This window comes from Sciurus carolinensis, chromosome 12, assembly GCF_902686445.1.
Source record: "Sciurus carolinensis chromosome 12, mSciCar1.2, whole genome shotgun sequence".
Classification (NCBI taxonomy): Eukaryota; Metazoa; Chordata; class Mammalia; order Rodentia; family Sciuridae; genus Sciurus; species Sciurus carolinensis.
This window is the reverse complement of record NC_062224.1, coordinates 92,600,940-92,619,665: the sequence shown is the minus strand read 5'-3', so window position 1 is coordinate 92,619,665 and position 18,726 is coordinate 92,600,940.

The following is an 18,726-nucleotide window of genomic DNA, read 5'->3' as shown; positions in this document are numbered from 1 at the left end:
GTTTAATACCTAAGAACTTTCAATTAAAAAGTTAAAATGTGATTTATTTAAAGATGAATGAGAATTAATGAAATATTTAATACATGGCAATGGATTTAACTTAAGTAGGCATAGTAATTTTAAGAAACTACAAAACCTTACAGTTAGTAGATATGTAAAAAGCATATATAGATGATATAACCTAGAAAAAAATCACTGATGATCAATTTTCCCAGAACTCTTTTTTTTTTTTTTTTCTTTTTGCGGTGCAAGGCAAGCACTCTACCAACTGAGCTACATCCCCAGCCCTTCCCAGAACTCTTCTAATTGGCAAACACCATGTTGATTCTGTACTTAAGCAACACTGTATGAGTGTTGTGAGTCCCATTTCCCCTCTCCTGTCAAACTCAAAGGTATAGCTTTCCTGTTTAATCAGTTAGTCCTGGATTTTATGGATTGAAAATCCAAATCTCCTAATGGAGCAAAATTCAAATATCCAAATAAAACATTTATAAGAATTTTATATAGAAATTGAGAAAAATTATGTTAATAAATAATTGATTTTTTTTTATTGAATTGGCTTTATAATATTTTAATTGATGAATAATATTTATACATTTATTGTGCACCATGTGATGTTTCAATACATGTACATATTGTATAATGATAAAATCATAATAACATAAATATTTCAATTAATAACTTGCCACTGAAAATTTTGGAAAGACCACTAATATCATACGTTAATATTTGATATAGTTTATTTTCATGAATATTGTGTAGGCAAATAATAATGGAATAAAAATAGTCTCCAAAATTATTTCATTTTTTTAGAACTTAGATTATTAGGTAGTTTCCATGGTATTGGCCAATATCTGGTATAGAATTTGTAGGGTGAAAGAGGTCAGAGCACAGGAGAAATAACATGAAAATTGGAACAGAGAAATAGTCTTCTAAAGAGAGAGAATGGAGCCCAGAAGCAGGACTGAGTTAATGTGCACAAGCTAAGCCATTTCTGTATTAAATTGAAAAGAAGTGAGATGAATGCTCAGGACTATCCTTATTCAAATTATGTCAAGTGCATTAAATACTTAAAAATAAAACTAAACAAAACTTTCACTCAACAGAACCAAAATAAACATAAGTGAATATTTATGTGCTGTTGAGATGAGAAAATTCTTTCTAACGCAACAGACATATAATTAGATGAAAAAGCAATTACTAAATAAGTATATGTATTCTTTATTAAAATAAATACTGCTAGGATACAATGGAAGTTGTAGTGACATTATATGTTTATGTTCCTATTCTCTATCCTTATACTTTTCTAATTGCATACATTTCACTTTTTTTTTTTTTTTTTTTTTTTTTTTTGCGGTGAACCCAGGGTCTTGTGCTTGCAAGGCAAGCAAGCACTCTACCAGCTGAACTATATCCCCAGCCCTACATTTCTTTTTTTAATTGTGAAAAACAAATTAGGCATTACTTTCTGTATATTTGATTTTAATTGCCATGTCAAAAGTGGTAATTTTTTCAAACTTCCAAAGGAAAAACAATATTTATATTGTATGTGGAAAGTATAACTTTAAATGTTAAAAAAAATAATAATAATCATGATATTCTAAACATGGCAATTGTAAAGGAAGGAAAAATAGAAGCAATATAAATTGGCATAGTCAATCTATTATTTTAGAATCTGCCCAGCACAAGTTGGAATAGTACTTGTTCTTTGAAAGATTGTCCCTGTTTCTTCCCACTCCCACCATATGGGAAGCCATATGGTTATAATTTTCTTCAAATCTTTTCTTAAATGTCACTTTATCAGGGAAGCCTTCCTTGACCACCCCAGACTACACATCACGTCTCTCCATCATTTTATACCCTTTCAGTTTTATTTTCACGATGACACATCACAACCTGACTTTAATTTTAATTGGTAACTGTCTTTTTTCTCTACTGGATTTGTAAATGAGAACAGGATTGGTGTGCTTTATTCCTGTTTTATCCCTAATGAGTAGAAGGGTGCACTGGATGTGAGAGGGGCTCACTTAACATGTTGAATGATTAAATAGTGAGAAACTTTGATACACTCTGAACACATTTGAGTTTTGGAGATGTTGCATCAATCTTTCAAAATTCTTTACAAAGTTTTTTCTCATCTAAGTAAAGAAGGGCTGTCCAGTCTTATGAAGAGGATAGTCTGAGATGCCAGGTTATTGAACAGTGGCAGTTATGTTTCCAATAATAGGGAAAATTATGGTCTAAAAATGGATTGACACAAGAACAAAGATGCAAAGATGATGATTAAAAGGATAAAGTTCGAATAATAATTGAGATTCAGATTCTAATCATACCTAAATCTTTGCTGCATGTGTCCTTGCCATGGTTTATTTATACAGGCAATGTGTTCTTCATTGCCTAAACTTACTATATTTGGTTTCTGTCACTGTCAGCTACATATCCTGATTCTATTAGACTTATGTAACATGTCATAACAATGCAAAACTGCTAGCCCTCAAATAATTCTTAGTATATTTAAAATTAAAATTAAGTAAAGTTTATATTTGATAGATATAATTTTTTTCTGGATTGAAAAAAACATGAATGAAGAGGATTGAATTTTTAAAACATAAGATTACTATTATGATCTGAAATTTAACTGCAACCTCAACTTGTTTCTCCTCATTATTAGTGAAAGAATGTAACCCAAAATAATCTTGGCTAAGGTATTAGTCATGGTCTAGTTCCTTCCTAACTAGATTTACACCTAAATTTTTCTTTCTTTTTGTGCTGTTGCTTTTTTCTTTTTTTCACATTTGAATCCCTCATTTCATATATTAACCTTGTATTTACAATATTCTGGATTGCTTTTTGTTGATTCTTTAAGAATTTCATTATATAAAATGATGCCACATACAAGCAGAGAAGGTTTATTTCTTTCTATCCAATCTATCTGTTTTCCCTTAATTATTGAACCAGCCAAGATTCCCTTTCTAGCTTGAACAGAAATGCTTAGAGGAGACAGTCTTGTTTTTTTATGATTTTAGAAGAAAAATCTCATGACTCACTATTGAAAATGGTGATGTTAACTACAAATTTTATATCTATGTTTTATGAAGTTAAGAAGATTGGCTTAATACTAGATTGCTCAGAGTTTTTTTAATCATAAATGAGTGTTGGATTTTGACAGATTAATTTTATGCATCAATTGATAAGACCACGTGAATTTTCTTCCTAATCTATTGGTGTTATGGGTTACATTTCTTGTTTTTAAAATGCTAAAACCTCCTTGTATATCTGGCCTAAATCCCACTTGGCTGATGTGTGTACTTCATCAAGGTATATATTGCTGGATTAAATTTGCTGATATTTTGTTGCAAATTTTGGCATCTATGTTAATAGGACACCTGTTAGTAGTTTTTCATGTCTTGTCTATCTGGTTTGAGTATTAAGTTAAGACTGACCTTATAGAACTGGTTAGGAATGTTCTTCCTGCTTCCAATTTCTGCACACAATTTTAGAGAATTAGTACATATGTTTTAACATTTTTATTTTATCTTTAATTAACAATAGTAATAATAGCATATATCCATGAAGTATAATGTGATATTTGATACATACATACATTGTGGAGTGATCAAATCAGGCTAATTAACATACCCATAACCTCAAATATGTATTATTTCTTTGTAATGAAAATATTTTAAAATTCTCTTTAAGCTGTTTTAAAACATACCATATATGGTGATCAGCTATTTTCACGAAAAGTAACAATATTGTGCAATAGATCATCAGAACATATTCTTCCTAACTGGACTGCATACTGGTTGACAGTGTCTTCCCTTTTCCCACCTCCAGTCTCTGATAACCCCCAATCTACATTTAGTGGTATTTAATATTGCACAAATACTAAAATAGATTTTTAAAAATAAAAACGCTTACACAGTCTTAAAATGAAATTTTCTGCAAAATCTTCGTCCATTAATTTTTGTAATGCATAACAAAAACTGTCTTGTGATCTAATCTTTTCAGTGGAAATTCTATTACAATGTTGTAATTCATAATAAAAGAGGAAGAGGACCAATCATGAAAGGTAAGCATAAGGTTAAGAAGAAAGAGCAAGAGAGAAGAGAAAGAGGCCATGGGGAGAAGGGGTGGGAGACCTTTTGGAAGGAAGGGTTTGGGGAATTGAATCCAGGGTTTTGCAAATGCAAAGCACATTCTCTACCACTAAGCTACAAACCCATTGTCTGGAAGGTAGTTATTTATATTATGGAAACAGCAGTAATTTTTCAAGTTTGTAAACATGGAGTTTTAAGACACACATGATCTTGGTGACTGAATCAAGAAGTTGGGGATAGTCATCTTTATAGGGTAATTAGGTATAAATTCAACACATTGTAGACTATAAACAGCTTTATGAGAATAGTTATATGTCTTCTGTAATTATTGTACAGAAAGATTTTAAGGAAGTCCTCAAAAAACTTTAAATATTCTTTTGGTTAAAACTGTTAAGCTCTTCTGTACTATCAATTGCCTTTCAAACCTATTCCATCTTGAAGCTAATTTCTAAACTTTACTGAGATATAGTTGATGTAAAACAGATTTTGCATACAGCTTATATATCTTAATGTGTTTGGTTATATGCATATAACAGTAATGTGATCACTATAACAAAGTTCTAAACATATTCAACACCTTGAAAAATTTCCTTGTTTTCCTGTGTGGGGTGTTTTGGGCCAGAACACTTTAACATGATGAGAAGTATGCTCTTAATATATTTTAAATCAGCAATGCTATATTGCTTACTGTAGTCACTATCTGAATAATAGATTTTGATAAAGTATTCATCTTGCATAACATGGATATTATACAATTACAAATTAGTCTTCATTCATTCTTCCCTGGCCTCTGGAAATCACCATTCTATTCTCTGCTTCTTTAACTCTCTACTAAATACCTTCTATAAATGAAATCATATAGTGTTTGTCTTGCTGCAGGCTTATTTTACTTAGTGTAATGTCTTCTAGGTTTATCCATATTGTTGGAAACACCAAGATTGCTTTTTTTAAGGCTGAATACTATTCTAGTGTGTGTGCATGTATGTATACATTTTGCTTATATATTCCTCTATTAATGGACATTAGTATCATTTCCATATATTGTCTATTTGTCTTATGTTAACAATGCTACAATAAGCACAGGAGAACAGATATCTTTTTGAGATCATGACCAATTCTTTTTGAATACACATCCAGAAGTGGAGTACCTGGTTCAAATGGAATTGTATGTTTTTAATTTTTAAGAACATCCATCTTATTTTCCATAGTGGCTTCACAATTCTCTGTTCCCACCAAAAGTACCTAAGTTTTCCAATTTCTTCTTATCCTCACTGACTCTTGTTTATTTATTACTTTTAGGTAATAGAGTGTGAGTTAATATCTCAACTTCTCAGGGCTGGTTTTACGTTTCCCTGATGGTAGGAATGTTGGATCCTTTTTCATATACTCAGTGGCCTTTTGTATCTTTGGAGAAATGTTTGTTACAGCACTGTGTCAATTTTTAAATTAGGTTATTAGTTGTAAATGGTTAAATATTATTTTGAAACTAACTTTGCAATTTTTGCTATATGATGTATTTTTAAAAGAACTTCTAGAATCATGTTCCTCCAATTGCTTTGTAATAACAGAATCATTCTATATTATGAATGACACAATAGACTTCAGAAAATACATTATTTGTGTATTTTCTGATTTATGCCAGGAACAGAAGCAAGGTTTATTGAGAAGCAAAACATATTTCTCTGAAAATTGTTTTTCTACATTGAGAATAAAAAGGCATCTTAGTAAAACATCATGATTCACTGGATAAAATAATTACATGACTTCAAATGACATGTTAGTTATTAAAAATATACTCTATTACCTAAAAATAAACAATTTTCATTTTGCCTTATTATCATGACTAGACTGCTTTTTAAATTAGGGGATTTCATGTGGTAATTGCTGAATTTACAGATGTTAAGAAAAGGCATAAATTTGTAGTAAACATTCTTATCAAGCTGAATATAGTTCCTGTATTATATAGAACTGCTTTTCCCCCCATTATCAGTTCATTACTCCCCTGAGATTTTATTTCATTAACATCATGTACTGGCATTTTTGTATCTTATAAATTTTGTTGGTCAAATAAAATATAAGTGACTGAAAATAAATATCAAGTTCAAATCAGTGCCTAGCACATTACCCAGCATTGCTAGATATTCAATAAATTTTGAAGACTTAATGAATCAACAAAATTAGAATTCCATTCTTAGTCATATTATAGGCACCATATACCTCAATCTTTAGTTTTGCATTCTAGAAAATGCTGCCTTAATTAAAGGTAATGTTTCAGCTCTTATATTTTACTTTGTTCTCACAATATATATGTTGTACAAGAGCAAAGATAAGCAAAAATAAATATTATTTCTTAAACACAGTCGCATTCCATTTAATAGTTCTCATTTTGAGATTAAATTTTATCCTTTATTTTACATAAAAGGATTGAATAAATAAAAATCATTTGCTCAAAAAGACTTACTCAGTCATTTTAAAGGACTGAACTTGGATTTGAACTTCCTTAATACTTTTTACTTTTTATAAATTGTTCTAATATAAATTGGAAAAATAATATACCAATTTGTTAAAATTAAAGTATTGCTCATACATTAGAGTAAAACATATGTTGAAAATTAAAAGAAAAAAAACTCCAGGAAATGCTAATAGTATGATTAACTTTCAAGTTGACTTCTAATTATGTATTTCTATGAACTTTATTATATCCATTACTGAAAACGTGTTTTTTAGTTTGAGCTTTTTAAAAGTGGCAGTTTTTCAAATGATCCCCTATCTACTCTTCCCTGTAAAAGGGTTTCTGGGTGTGTGAAAGGAGATTGTGAGACTTATGTTTCGTTGTGTCACTAGGGAAAAAAAAATATTCCTAGAATTATGTTGGCCTTTGGGAGTGACTTAATTAGCTTGCTTTTGTTTCTGGTATGATTTCCTCAATCTACTTGGGTTCACTGGCACTTTAGACCCCCAGCCTACACACTGCTGCTAAGATGAATTGATCACCTTCATCTCCTTTATCTCTCAGCCTGTGTGGTCGTTGCTATACCCTCTATTGACTATTCAATGAGCCACTCAATTTCTGTCCTCTGCTGTGAGGTCTGAATTTACCATGGTGAGAACTACAGTAAGAACTTGAGCTCTCTCTACATAATTGAAAATCAATTACGTCAAGGACAAAGAAATACTAGTCAGATCTCCATAATGTCCCAGCGCCTAAAAGAGAGTCTGTCATTGTCAATATTTGCTGAAAAATAAACTGGATGTGAACAGAAGCTTAAAATCTCAGAGCATCATAGCACTAAATAAAATATATTGGATTTGAATGTGAGCTTAAAATCTAAGGGCATGATAGCACCAAGAAAAGGAAGTGTGAAGAAAGTATAAGATATTATCTCATTCAATGGCAAACAAAGGAGATATATACTTTAGGGAAAATATTAAAATACTATTCTTTGGGATATAAATCATAGGAAGTTGAGAATGCAGAATGGTGAAGAATTGCAAGACCATACGGTATAGTAAAGGCATATTAAAATCTAAATAGGAATGTTAAATCCTAAAAACACAACTACCATACAATCTAGCAATCCCACTTTGTGGTATATATTTACAGAATATATGCTATGTCAGAGACATGAGCACTTCTATGTTCATTTCAGCATTATTCTCAGTGACCAAGATAGTGAATCAATCTAAGTGTCCATCCATAGATGAATGGGGACAGAAAATGAGAAAAAAAAATAGGAGAAAGAGAGAGAGAGAGAGAGAGAGAGAGAGAGAGAGAGAGAGGTCATGCTGGAATATTATGCAGGCTTAAAGAAGAAATCTACTCATTGTCACAATAAGGGTGTACCTAAAGAACATTATGTTAAGATGAAATAATTTTAGTACCTAAAGGCAAATACTGCATGGTGTCATTTGTATGTGAATTTGAAAAAGACTAAACTCACAGAAGCACAGAGAACAGTAGGGATTGGCAGGGGCTGGAGGAGGGGGTAGGGCACAGTAAAGAGGTTGGTCAAAGGGCACCAAGTTTCTGGAGGAATAAAAAATACAGAAAAGGATACGGAATGTGCGAGAGGGTTTTGAAATGCTTATCTATTCCACTGCTTGATCTGTGTGTTGTTTACATGGGTATGTTCTACGTGTGAGAGTTTATTAAGCCGAATACCTTGGCATGTTCCCAATTCTGTAGATAGGAGGTTAAAAAGGAAGCGAGCCGTGAGAATCTCCATCACTCTAAGACTATGTTGTAGATGTTGCATGCATTTTGATTGCTCCTCAAATTGATCCCAACAATATTTAGCTGGAAGCAAGACTGGAAAATGTGGTCGATGCTTTGGCAGCCATTTAGTCAGCTACTACTGTGGTGTTATCAAAGGACAAAGAGAAAATGAAAATGAAAGGGTGAATAGGAGTTTCTGCCACTACAAGTTGGGCATTATTTCCAGAACTGATATTCATGTGACAGCTCTGTAGTAGTGTCATTTTCTGGCATTAAAAATGTACTACAAGTCAAAGTTAAATTCAAGAAGTGGTGAAGAAGCAATTTTCTCAATAGAAAAAAAAAATCTCAAAACATGAGCCAAGTACTTAGATTTTAGTAAAAGTGAAAAATCACAAAAGTATCCCATATCACTTTAATTACAAATGTACTCTTTGACAAATCATAATGAAATAGTTTATATGTCAGTTGTTCTTGTGTGTTTGCTAGAACTTATTTGGAAAATTGTTTTATGTAGATCATTTAATGTCAATACCATCTATACAGAAAACCTAATGAACTGGTTTAATTGAATGATACACTTGTGTAGCTTGAACACCCAGATCCTCACTGTTAAAATATTTTGTTATAGTTTTACTGTTTTGTGGCAACAGGCTCTCAGAGGAAGTTGTATTAAAAAGTGCTACTTTATGGTTTATCCTCCTTTTATATTATTGCTATTTGGTTGACCATTAAATCTCCTCCAGTTTCAATCATCTAAATCTTAGTCTCTAAACATCAGCTATAGTGGAAAACATTTTTTTTAAATTGTGAATTCACAGTTTTAAATACTTAATGCCTTAAAATCTATTTAACTGGGTAACTATAGCATATGTCAATCAATAAGAAACCAAAAAAAAAAGAATTATTTTGCAAGAAACTGCAGATAATTATCTGTGTTTTACTGAATCAGAGTGGATAGTACAAAATTATGTATTATTTTCATCATTATTTCTAAGTCAATTAACTTTTTGGCCAATTAATAATGCAGTATGAAGGAAAGACCCAAACAAACAAAAAACAGACCCTACATGAAACAAAGTGGTAAAGAAGTGTCCAGCAGGGTTTGGCCCACACGGAACCATGTTTCCTCCAGGTCAACTATCAAAAAAGGGTGTACTCTGAGCCTCATCTTGTCTTCCTTGGTAACAGTTTGTGAGCACAGTTCAAGCTTCCTGCTTGCCACTTTTTCTAACTGAAATCTCCAGAGCAAGAGTTGAAGATAAGCATGAACTTTTGATTAGAAAACTTTATTTTCTCTTATGATGGAATGTGGCAAATATGACTCATATATGAAAAATGGTCACAACAAAAATTACATTTTCATGGGTGAATGTTCAAGTTCTGTAGATTTAGGAAATAAAAGAATGACAATATGAAGAATCGTGGGTGATATTTAAAACTATTCAGCCTTAAATAGCTATGAAGAGATTGTGTTAAATGCAAACATGCGATTGCTTATCTACTCAGATTTCTCTTCAGCAATTTCCAGCATATCTTTTATGAAAACAGCAGTATGATTGAAAAGGTATTTTAAGGTAATCGGGAGAAAATAGAAAGATTTTAAGTGTAAAAAAATATAAAAGTGAAAAATGACATGAAGTCCATTGAGTTATGTAACCCTAATATTAGAATTTCAAAGCTTTTGCACATGAGAAATTTCAATAAAATGAGGATTTTCACAATCTTGTACAAGAGCTGTGCTGGGTTGAGAGTTGAGAGTTTAAAAGTAGTTAGAAAATCATCTAGATAAAAATCTGATTTTTTTCTATTGACCAAATATGCAACATGGAAAATACAACCAGGTGGTGGCATGAGCAGGGAGGGAGGGTGTGGTGAGAAGAAGGTGGTGCACCTAGAGCAGATGCAATCCCGGAAGGCAGGAGGTGGCCAGATTTTGTTTCAAAAATCTGAAACAATCGTTGGTTGTCTATAAATGAGGCAATAAGGCAAGGAAACTGAAAAAGGAAAGAACACATAGTAGACAAGTATGAACCAAAATAAAGACCAGGTATTGATATAGTATCAGAAGAGTACTCACTGAAAGTGAAAATCATTATAACAAAAGAGTATTAATGCATATATAGATATATAAAAACCACATATAAAAATCAGTAAGAACCTGGTACAGTGGCACACTGTAATCCCAGGGGCTCTGGAGGCTGAGGCAGGAGGATCACAGAGTTCAAAGTCAGCCTCAGCAAAAGTAAGGTGCTAAGCAACTCAGTGAGACTCTGTCTCTAAATAAAATACAAAATAGGGCTAGGGATGTGACTCAGTAGTCTAGTGTCCCTGAGATCAATCCTTACTAACACCCGCAAAAAAAATCAGTAAGACTTTTACAATTGTATGTCACCTGAAGAAAATAGAAACAATAAAAGATAGTAAATTCATTTTATCTAGAAACGTGTATTCTGTTGGATTTTAATGTTTGAAATCTATTTTCCCCTTTCTTGTATGCAATTACAATCATTAAAATACATCTAGGGCATAATTAAACTACAATAAAATTATGAAGTAAATTTATACTATCATTAAATTATATTTTATTTATTCAAGCCTGATTTTGACATTCAATATGCAGCATCATTAAAGTCAATATTTATATCACCCTCAGGCAAAAAGTACTGAAGAAGGTGATATTTAAATGTTAATAACTTTCAAGTTATTTGAAACACTAAAATTATATTTATTCACTAATATTTATTCATTTATAAATTTCAGTGGTTATTAGAAAGGCATTGATTTGGACAGCAGTTTTTAGATACAATTACAGAGCAATAACAATATGAAATGTATAAAATACAGACAGCTCTGACTTAACATGGTCCAACTTAAGATTTTTGAACTTTACAACAATATTAAAATGATACATATTCAGGAGAAATCATACATGGAACTTTAAATTTAGATCTTTTCCAAGGCTAGTGATATGCAGAATAATCTCTTGCAGTATTAGTGAGCTGCAGCTCTCAGTGAGTCCTGTTATCGTAAAGGTAAACAGCTGGTCCTCTACAGTGTACTGTGTTGCTAAGTTATGATATTCAGTAAATTGGGCACATGAAATGCATTTGGGTTCATGGTGTTTTCAATTTGAAGTGGATGTATCAGGATTTAACCCCATCCTAAGTTGAAGAGTATATTCAAATCACCTGTGACAGATACAATGAAGGGTAACCTGATTTCTAACTTGAAGGGCAAAGGCAATACTATTGCTAATTTGATTATGTTTTATAATAGAAAATTTTGTCTTAGAGTATCACAGGAGATTCTCTGCTGACCTTGAAGAAGTAAATAGCCAAGTTGTGAATGTCTATGGAGAGGGCTATGTGGCAGTAACTGCTATCAGCTCCTAGCATCTGAGAATGACAGTCAATATCCACCAAGAAAATAGGGAATCTGAATAACCAAAGGCCAAATATTCTCTCTGCTGTATGGATAGTAGCACACAGTAAGTGTGTGTGTGTGGGAGAAGAATAGAAGTTCATTGGATTAGACAAAGGGGAATGAAGGGAAGAGAGTAGGGATAGGAATAAGAAAGACAGTAGAATGAATGAATGGGACATAACTTTCCTATGTCCGTGTATGAATATACAACCAATGAAACTCCTTATCATGTACAACCACAGGAATCGGAAGTTTTACTCCATATTTGTAAATGTCATACACACTCTACTATATGCATATCTAAAATTAACCAAAAAATAATAATTAGAAAAAAGAAAATGGGGATCCGATTCCATTAAGCATGAGGAGATGAACTCTGCCACACAACCTATGGGGACTTAGCAGAGGATCTGTCCCCTTTCAAGACTAATAAACCACAAAGTAGCAGATCTCTTGATGGCAGCCTTCTAAGATCTTGGGCAGAGCATCAGTTATGCTGTGCTCAGAGTCATTACGGAAGCTATAAGATAATGTGTGTTTTATTTGAATCTACCACATTTGTGGTCATCTGTTTGGCAGCAATAGACAACTAATACAACCTTTGATTAAAATTATGAAAGTTGAAGCCTATATATATTTTCTAAGTAGTAATTGCTATGATTCCCAGAGAAATTTGAAAAACTGACCTCATATATCAGAGAGGATTTCAAGTTGGTGATGTTATGGCCTGATTATACTTACCTGAAAGTCTAAGTGTCATAGACAAGGACTACAGTTATGGCTGACTATACTAAACCGTGTAAGCATACTGAGAATTAGAGTACATATTCACTGAAGTTAATGCCTTCGAAGTGGGTATTTTGAATGAATTGGATAATCACAATTAGTTATTTTTATTATTATTTTTTTCATTTTGTTTTGATATGAAAAATCCTGGGACACTATTAAGTGAAAATTTCAAATTAATATAAAAAACAGTTTAACTCTTAAGTGCTAATTGAAAACCTAAAATCAGCAATGTGAATATGAAATTTAGGTATAGTAGTTTCAGATCTGACAGGTGACATGAAAAAAAAATGGACTTTAAATATGTGAAGAATGTAATTAGGAAAAAGCAGAGAATTTCCTTTACCTTCGATTCTTAGAAAAGTTTTTTTTACAAATTTAATGTTTACTCTTACAGCTATAGGTTTATAATAATAGTAATAGAAAATGGAGTTTTTAAATACCAAGATTTTCCCACTTCATAATTTTCACTATTATTAATATTTTCTGCTACAGTAGCACATATGTTGCATTTGTTACTGATAACTGAATTTATCTAATGTTGACACATTCTTATTAACCAAAGTCCATAGTTTACTCTAGGATATCCTCCATGTATTGTATATTCTATGTGCTTTGACAAAATATAATGTTTCCACCAATATACTGTTTTAAAAAAATGGTTTTACTATTCCCAAAATTCCCTTTATTCCTCTTTCCATCTTCCCAAAACCCTGGCCATGACTGATTTTTCTACTGTTTCCACAGTTTTGCTTTTTCTAGACTATCATACACCTTTAATTATACACTTTATATTATTTTTAGGCTAGGTCCCTTCACTTAGCAATATGTATTTAAGTTTTCTTCATATTCTTCATAGTTTGATAGCTCATTTCTGTTTATCCCTGAATAATATTACATTTAATGGATTGACACAGTTTGATTTCATATATTGAAGGGTATTTTTTAAATTCCAAGTTTTGGCAACTATAAGAAAAGTTGCTAAAAACTTTTTGTATGGGTTTGTATGCATATTAGTTTTTTAACTTATTGGATACATACTTAGAACTGCATTTGCTGACTGGGCAGGATGACACACACCTGTAATTCCAGCTAAGGCAAGAAGACGTGTGTAGGAAAATCACCAAGTTCAAGACCAACCTAGGGAAATTAATGAGACCCTATTTCAAAATTAAAAATTCAAAAAAGACTGGGAATATAGTTTAATGGTACCTCCAGTACTATGAAAAAGAATAAATTAATTTAAATTGCTGAATTCTGTGATAAGACTAGGTTTAGCTTTATGAGAAATTACCAGTTCTTCCCAAAGTCACAGTATTAGTCTACATTCTCACCAAGAATGAGTGAGAGCTTCAATGACTCTACATGCTTCTTAACACTTGATATTATACATGGAGTTTTGTTTGTTTGTTTTGATTTGTATTTAATTTTAGCCATTCTAACAGGCAGGTTGTAGTTTATTTTAATTTGTAATTTCCCAGTAAAGTATAATAACCATCTTTTCATATGCTGATTTAGCATCTCTATGTTTTTCTTGTTAAGGTGCCTCTTTAGGTCATTTGTCCATTTCTTAATAGGTTAGTTGTTTACTTATCGTTAGTGTTAAACATTTTTTATGTGCTCTGTGCATCAGTCCTTCATCAGATATGTGTTAGGCATATATTTCCTTCTAGTTTATGGCTTATCTTTATCATATTATACAAAGAATACATTCAATTAATCATATTTCCTGAGCTGAGGATATAGCTAAAAGCTATAGAGTACTTGCCCAGAAACACACACACACACACACACAAACACACGCTTGTCATGGAGCATGCTTTTGTTATTACATATAAAAACTTCAGCAAATCCAAGATCATCTAGGTTATCTACATGTTGTGAACATTCTATACTTTTGCATTTTACATAGTAAGCTGTGATCCTTTGGAGTTAATTATTTTGAAGGGTATAAATTCTGTGTCTAGATTAGTTTTCTTACATATGAATGTCAAGTTGTTCCAGCAACATTTGTTGCAGTTTCCATTGAATTGGGCTTTCTCCTTTGTCAAAGATCACTTTACTACATTTATGTGAGCTTTGTTCTCTCTGTTAATCAAAAAATACTAGATGGAAATTATGTCAAGAAAACAAAGAAAACACCACAATGTCATACTATTTAAAAACATAGGTTTACCATTTTATTATTAAGCATTATAATTATGAAAATTCTAACCATTCTATGAATAAAATTAGTAAATTTAACAAAAACAAAAAGAGGTGTTAAGAGCATAATTAAATCTGAAAAACATCAGATGATTTGAACTGGGAACTGTCTCAAATCTATATATGTATTTGGAGAGAATAACATTGATGTTATTCAGTAGCATATATTTTCTTTCAGGAATAGTGTATTTTCTTTCCAATCTTCTCTGTTAAACCAAAATTTTAAAACTCTTATTTAAAATTATTATTTTGGTTTCGAACATGTAATTCTAGTACAGTTATTAAACTATTATTTAGTGATATATTTCTCTGGGACAGTTCCATATAACATAGTCTGAATTTTTGTTTCTAATAAGCAGGGAAGTTTCTGGATTAAATGTAAAAATTTGTATTTTTATAATTATTTTCCAGTTGATTTTTGGTAGGTTTTCTTCACAGACCATCAGATCTTCTGTGGTCTATAAAATACTTCCTTCTTACTTTAAAATTTTAAAAATTGCCTATCAATAAAAAGAATGCAATCTTCCCTGAAAAAGATTAAAGAGAATTTAGTAATTTAAAATTATTTTAGTGGTTCCCTGTAGTAACATGAATGATTAAAGTCTGACCTTTGAGGAGGCAGGAATCTGCTCACCCTTGAGGGTTTGTATGCAACCTACATCCAAAATGGTTTTGAGGTGATTTATTAAAATAAAACCATTAAAGGAAACTACTCAAGATCATAGCTTGGAAGGTAAAATAAGCTATTTAAAAATTAAATAAATACCAGAATAAAATTTGACTTCATTATTTCCAAGTTTAATGTTTGACCAATTGTATAAATGAAGTCTAGGTTTTTGATAAATTAAACTCTGTGTGGTATTTTATGTGAAATACAGAAAGCATACAGAATCCTAAGATATGTTTCAAATGTGATATGATACATAGTTAATTTATTCTGACTTGGTTTATGTATGGATTTTTATTACCAAATTAAACATGATTGGTTCAAAGATGTTAGTATTACCCTCAAGATGATAGATTCCAGATTTTGAAAGTTCAACACAATATCCAAATCTATGAATAATAATAATAGTAAAGTCATACATACAAAAGTGCCACTAACACTTTCTTATAGCAATATTAGTAGCAAAGGAAAATATGAGAAAAACTACAAAAGCTACAGAGAATATCCAGGAGTAGTGGCCATTTTTCTTTTCAATGGTCAAGTAATTGCCAATTTAAAATGGTGTATTGTATTTTTATCCTAAAGAAAAATCAGTGTTTCTCTTTTTGAAATTGAAGCAATAATAAATATATGAGTTCAATGAAAGTAATCTAGGCAATAAATATGAGTTCAATGAAATTAATTTTTTTTAATGTTAAGCAATAATCACATAAAACAAGGCTCTTGTGAACATTGCAGGGAAGAATTAAAGAAGGCATTTGTAGGTCTTTTAAAATGCATAAATGCATATAACAACAAACATACACTGGTAATTAAATTAGGGTTTTATTGTTTGGATTTTCTTTGAGGCATTCCTAAACATCTGAACACTCTATTCCTAAACATCTTGCAGAGGGTTCCAATATAAGTGTTTAATATAATTCAGAGTATAAACATTTTCACAAATACCCAAAGTCATTTGGGAAACAGTGTTGCATCTTGCAAACATAGTGGAGTCGACAGTGAAACAATAAATACTTGCTGGAGAAAATATGTTTAAGCCATATATAACACAAATATCTTTATTTTCTTAAGAAATAGTCAATGCACATTTAAGAATAAAAACATAATATCCTTTAGATAAAAAAAAAATTCCTTGTGAATTATTTTTTTCACATCCAATCAATTTGGCTGATGAACCTGATTAGGGAAATATCAGCATACCACAGATACATCTTAAGTTCCTCAGATCCTTGAAACTCCCAAGAGTTTTATGCTAAAATTTTTGAATGAAATTAGTAACTCTACATTGATTTGCTTTGTTTTCTATACTTTACTAAGCAGAAGCAGTATTAGTGCCTGGAAAGTAATTTATTTGAATAATTGCAAACATATTTGATGGCAAATCATAGAGATTTGTATGCTGGCTATTAGAACGTAAGGACTAAAATAAAATCTCCCTTTCTGGTTTTTCAACAGTGTATTTTAGATGCGACGGATTTGGTTCACAAATAATAATTTGACCATTCAGTAATGTAACATTCCTTCCAGAATATTTCAACCATATTTTGAGTGTCAGAGTTGACTGGAGATATTTTCTGGTAGATCAACCACTCAGATAATTGAAATTAAACACCCTAAAGAAGAAGGCAATTCCTGTTCACAAGCTTAGAAAATAAATTTCACAATCGATCAATAGTAAATGTAATGCTGACAGTGGCATATGGTTCTAAAACCTAAGCCGACAGTTGGTCATAAATGAGTATCTATTAACTGACATTCAATTAGCATATTTAATATCTTTTGAGTATATTGTAAAATTAGCATTTTGGCAATGAGAGCCTTTCTGATTATTATAGAAGTCAACATACTTTTACCAAAATAATTTATATTAATCTATAAGCACAAATTTAGCTACAAATAGTAGGAAACTATTAATTACCACCAATACCAGTCTTTGTATATTCAGAATTTAAAATGTATTTTGTTCAAAGAGGAGAAGATTGACAATTAGAGGAAGGGTGCACTTGCAAGCAGCTCCCTAGCTCCAGACATAAAAAGCAGGAAGACTGTTCCTCAGAAAGGTGGATAACTAAAGGAACTCACTGAAATTCAGTAATGACAGTAAAAGAATCTATAGAGAACGGAAAGTCAGAAACTTTTGAACATAAGAAATATTGTGTTAGAGACCTGCCGGCTTGCCTGGAGGCAGCAGTAGCAGCAGCTGTCGCTACTGAGGGAGGGGAGCCTAGACAGAGAGAAGACAGTGATGAGGAAAAACCCAACTGGCTTGGGGGAGTCCATGGAGCCAAGAAGGAGAGTGGTATTAATGGTCCCAGAGAGGGTAGGGGAAGTCCTTGAGTGAAAAGCAACCAAAATTTTTCATCCCATGTGCAGAGAGTTCATCAGGAGTACTGGCAAGGGAACCACTTATAAATGCTGCACAGTTGTGAGCAGGGACAGGAGATCGGGAACTCCTTAGTGAAATTTCCACCTGACCAAGCAGTCGGTGACTGTGGTCACAGGTGTGCCTGGACCGGTGTGACTGAAATGCGCACAAAGAGAATTGTGCCTGGGCCATCCACGTTCTGGATACTGAGGAAACAGAACTCCTTTTGTTGCTGTTGCTCCATAACTGCTATTGAGAAGATGCCAATAACTGCCTGAAAGAAGCATCTGCTCTCCAGGGCTGGTACTCGGTGATTCACATCCTTAGCCATGAAAGTGAAACCTGTGGAGATTTAGACACTACATCCTAAAAGGGGAATTTATGGGAGGCCCCTGAGATCCAGCAACCCAGAAGAGATTTTTATTGCCCTTGCAACAGGGGGTGTGAACCGAATCTCAAATACCTACGGACACAGTTCCAAAAGTCAGCCAAGACTAAAGCCCAACAACGGGAACTTCAGTTTAAAACTCTGAGCTACCCCCACTACAGGAGTACAAAATATTGAAGTACTCCCCAGTCTATTCCTTCCTATACTGGAAGATGGGGAGCTGAGAGCTACTACAAAAAGTTTTGGCTCCTAGACATGACTGCTAACAACTAGGTGAGGAACTCAGAGATGTTGGACCTTCAACCACTGACCCTTGAACCAAGGATTATCAAGGCCAAAAAATAAATACAAAGAATGAAAATCCATCCTTGCCAACAGTTTGACAACCTCAGGGGAAACAAGCCCTTCATTTCTCATTAAGAATTTTTATCTTTCCTCCATATTCTGGCCACTTTTAATTTTTTTCATTTTTTGCTTTTTCATTTTAATTTTTTAAAATTTAATTTTATTTGAAAAAATTTTTGAACTTTTTTTCATTTTTGTGTGTGAGTGTTGGATATGTTAGAAAAA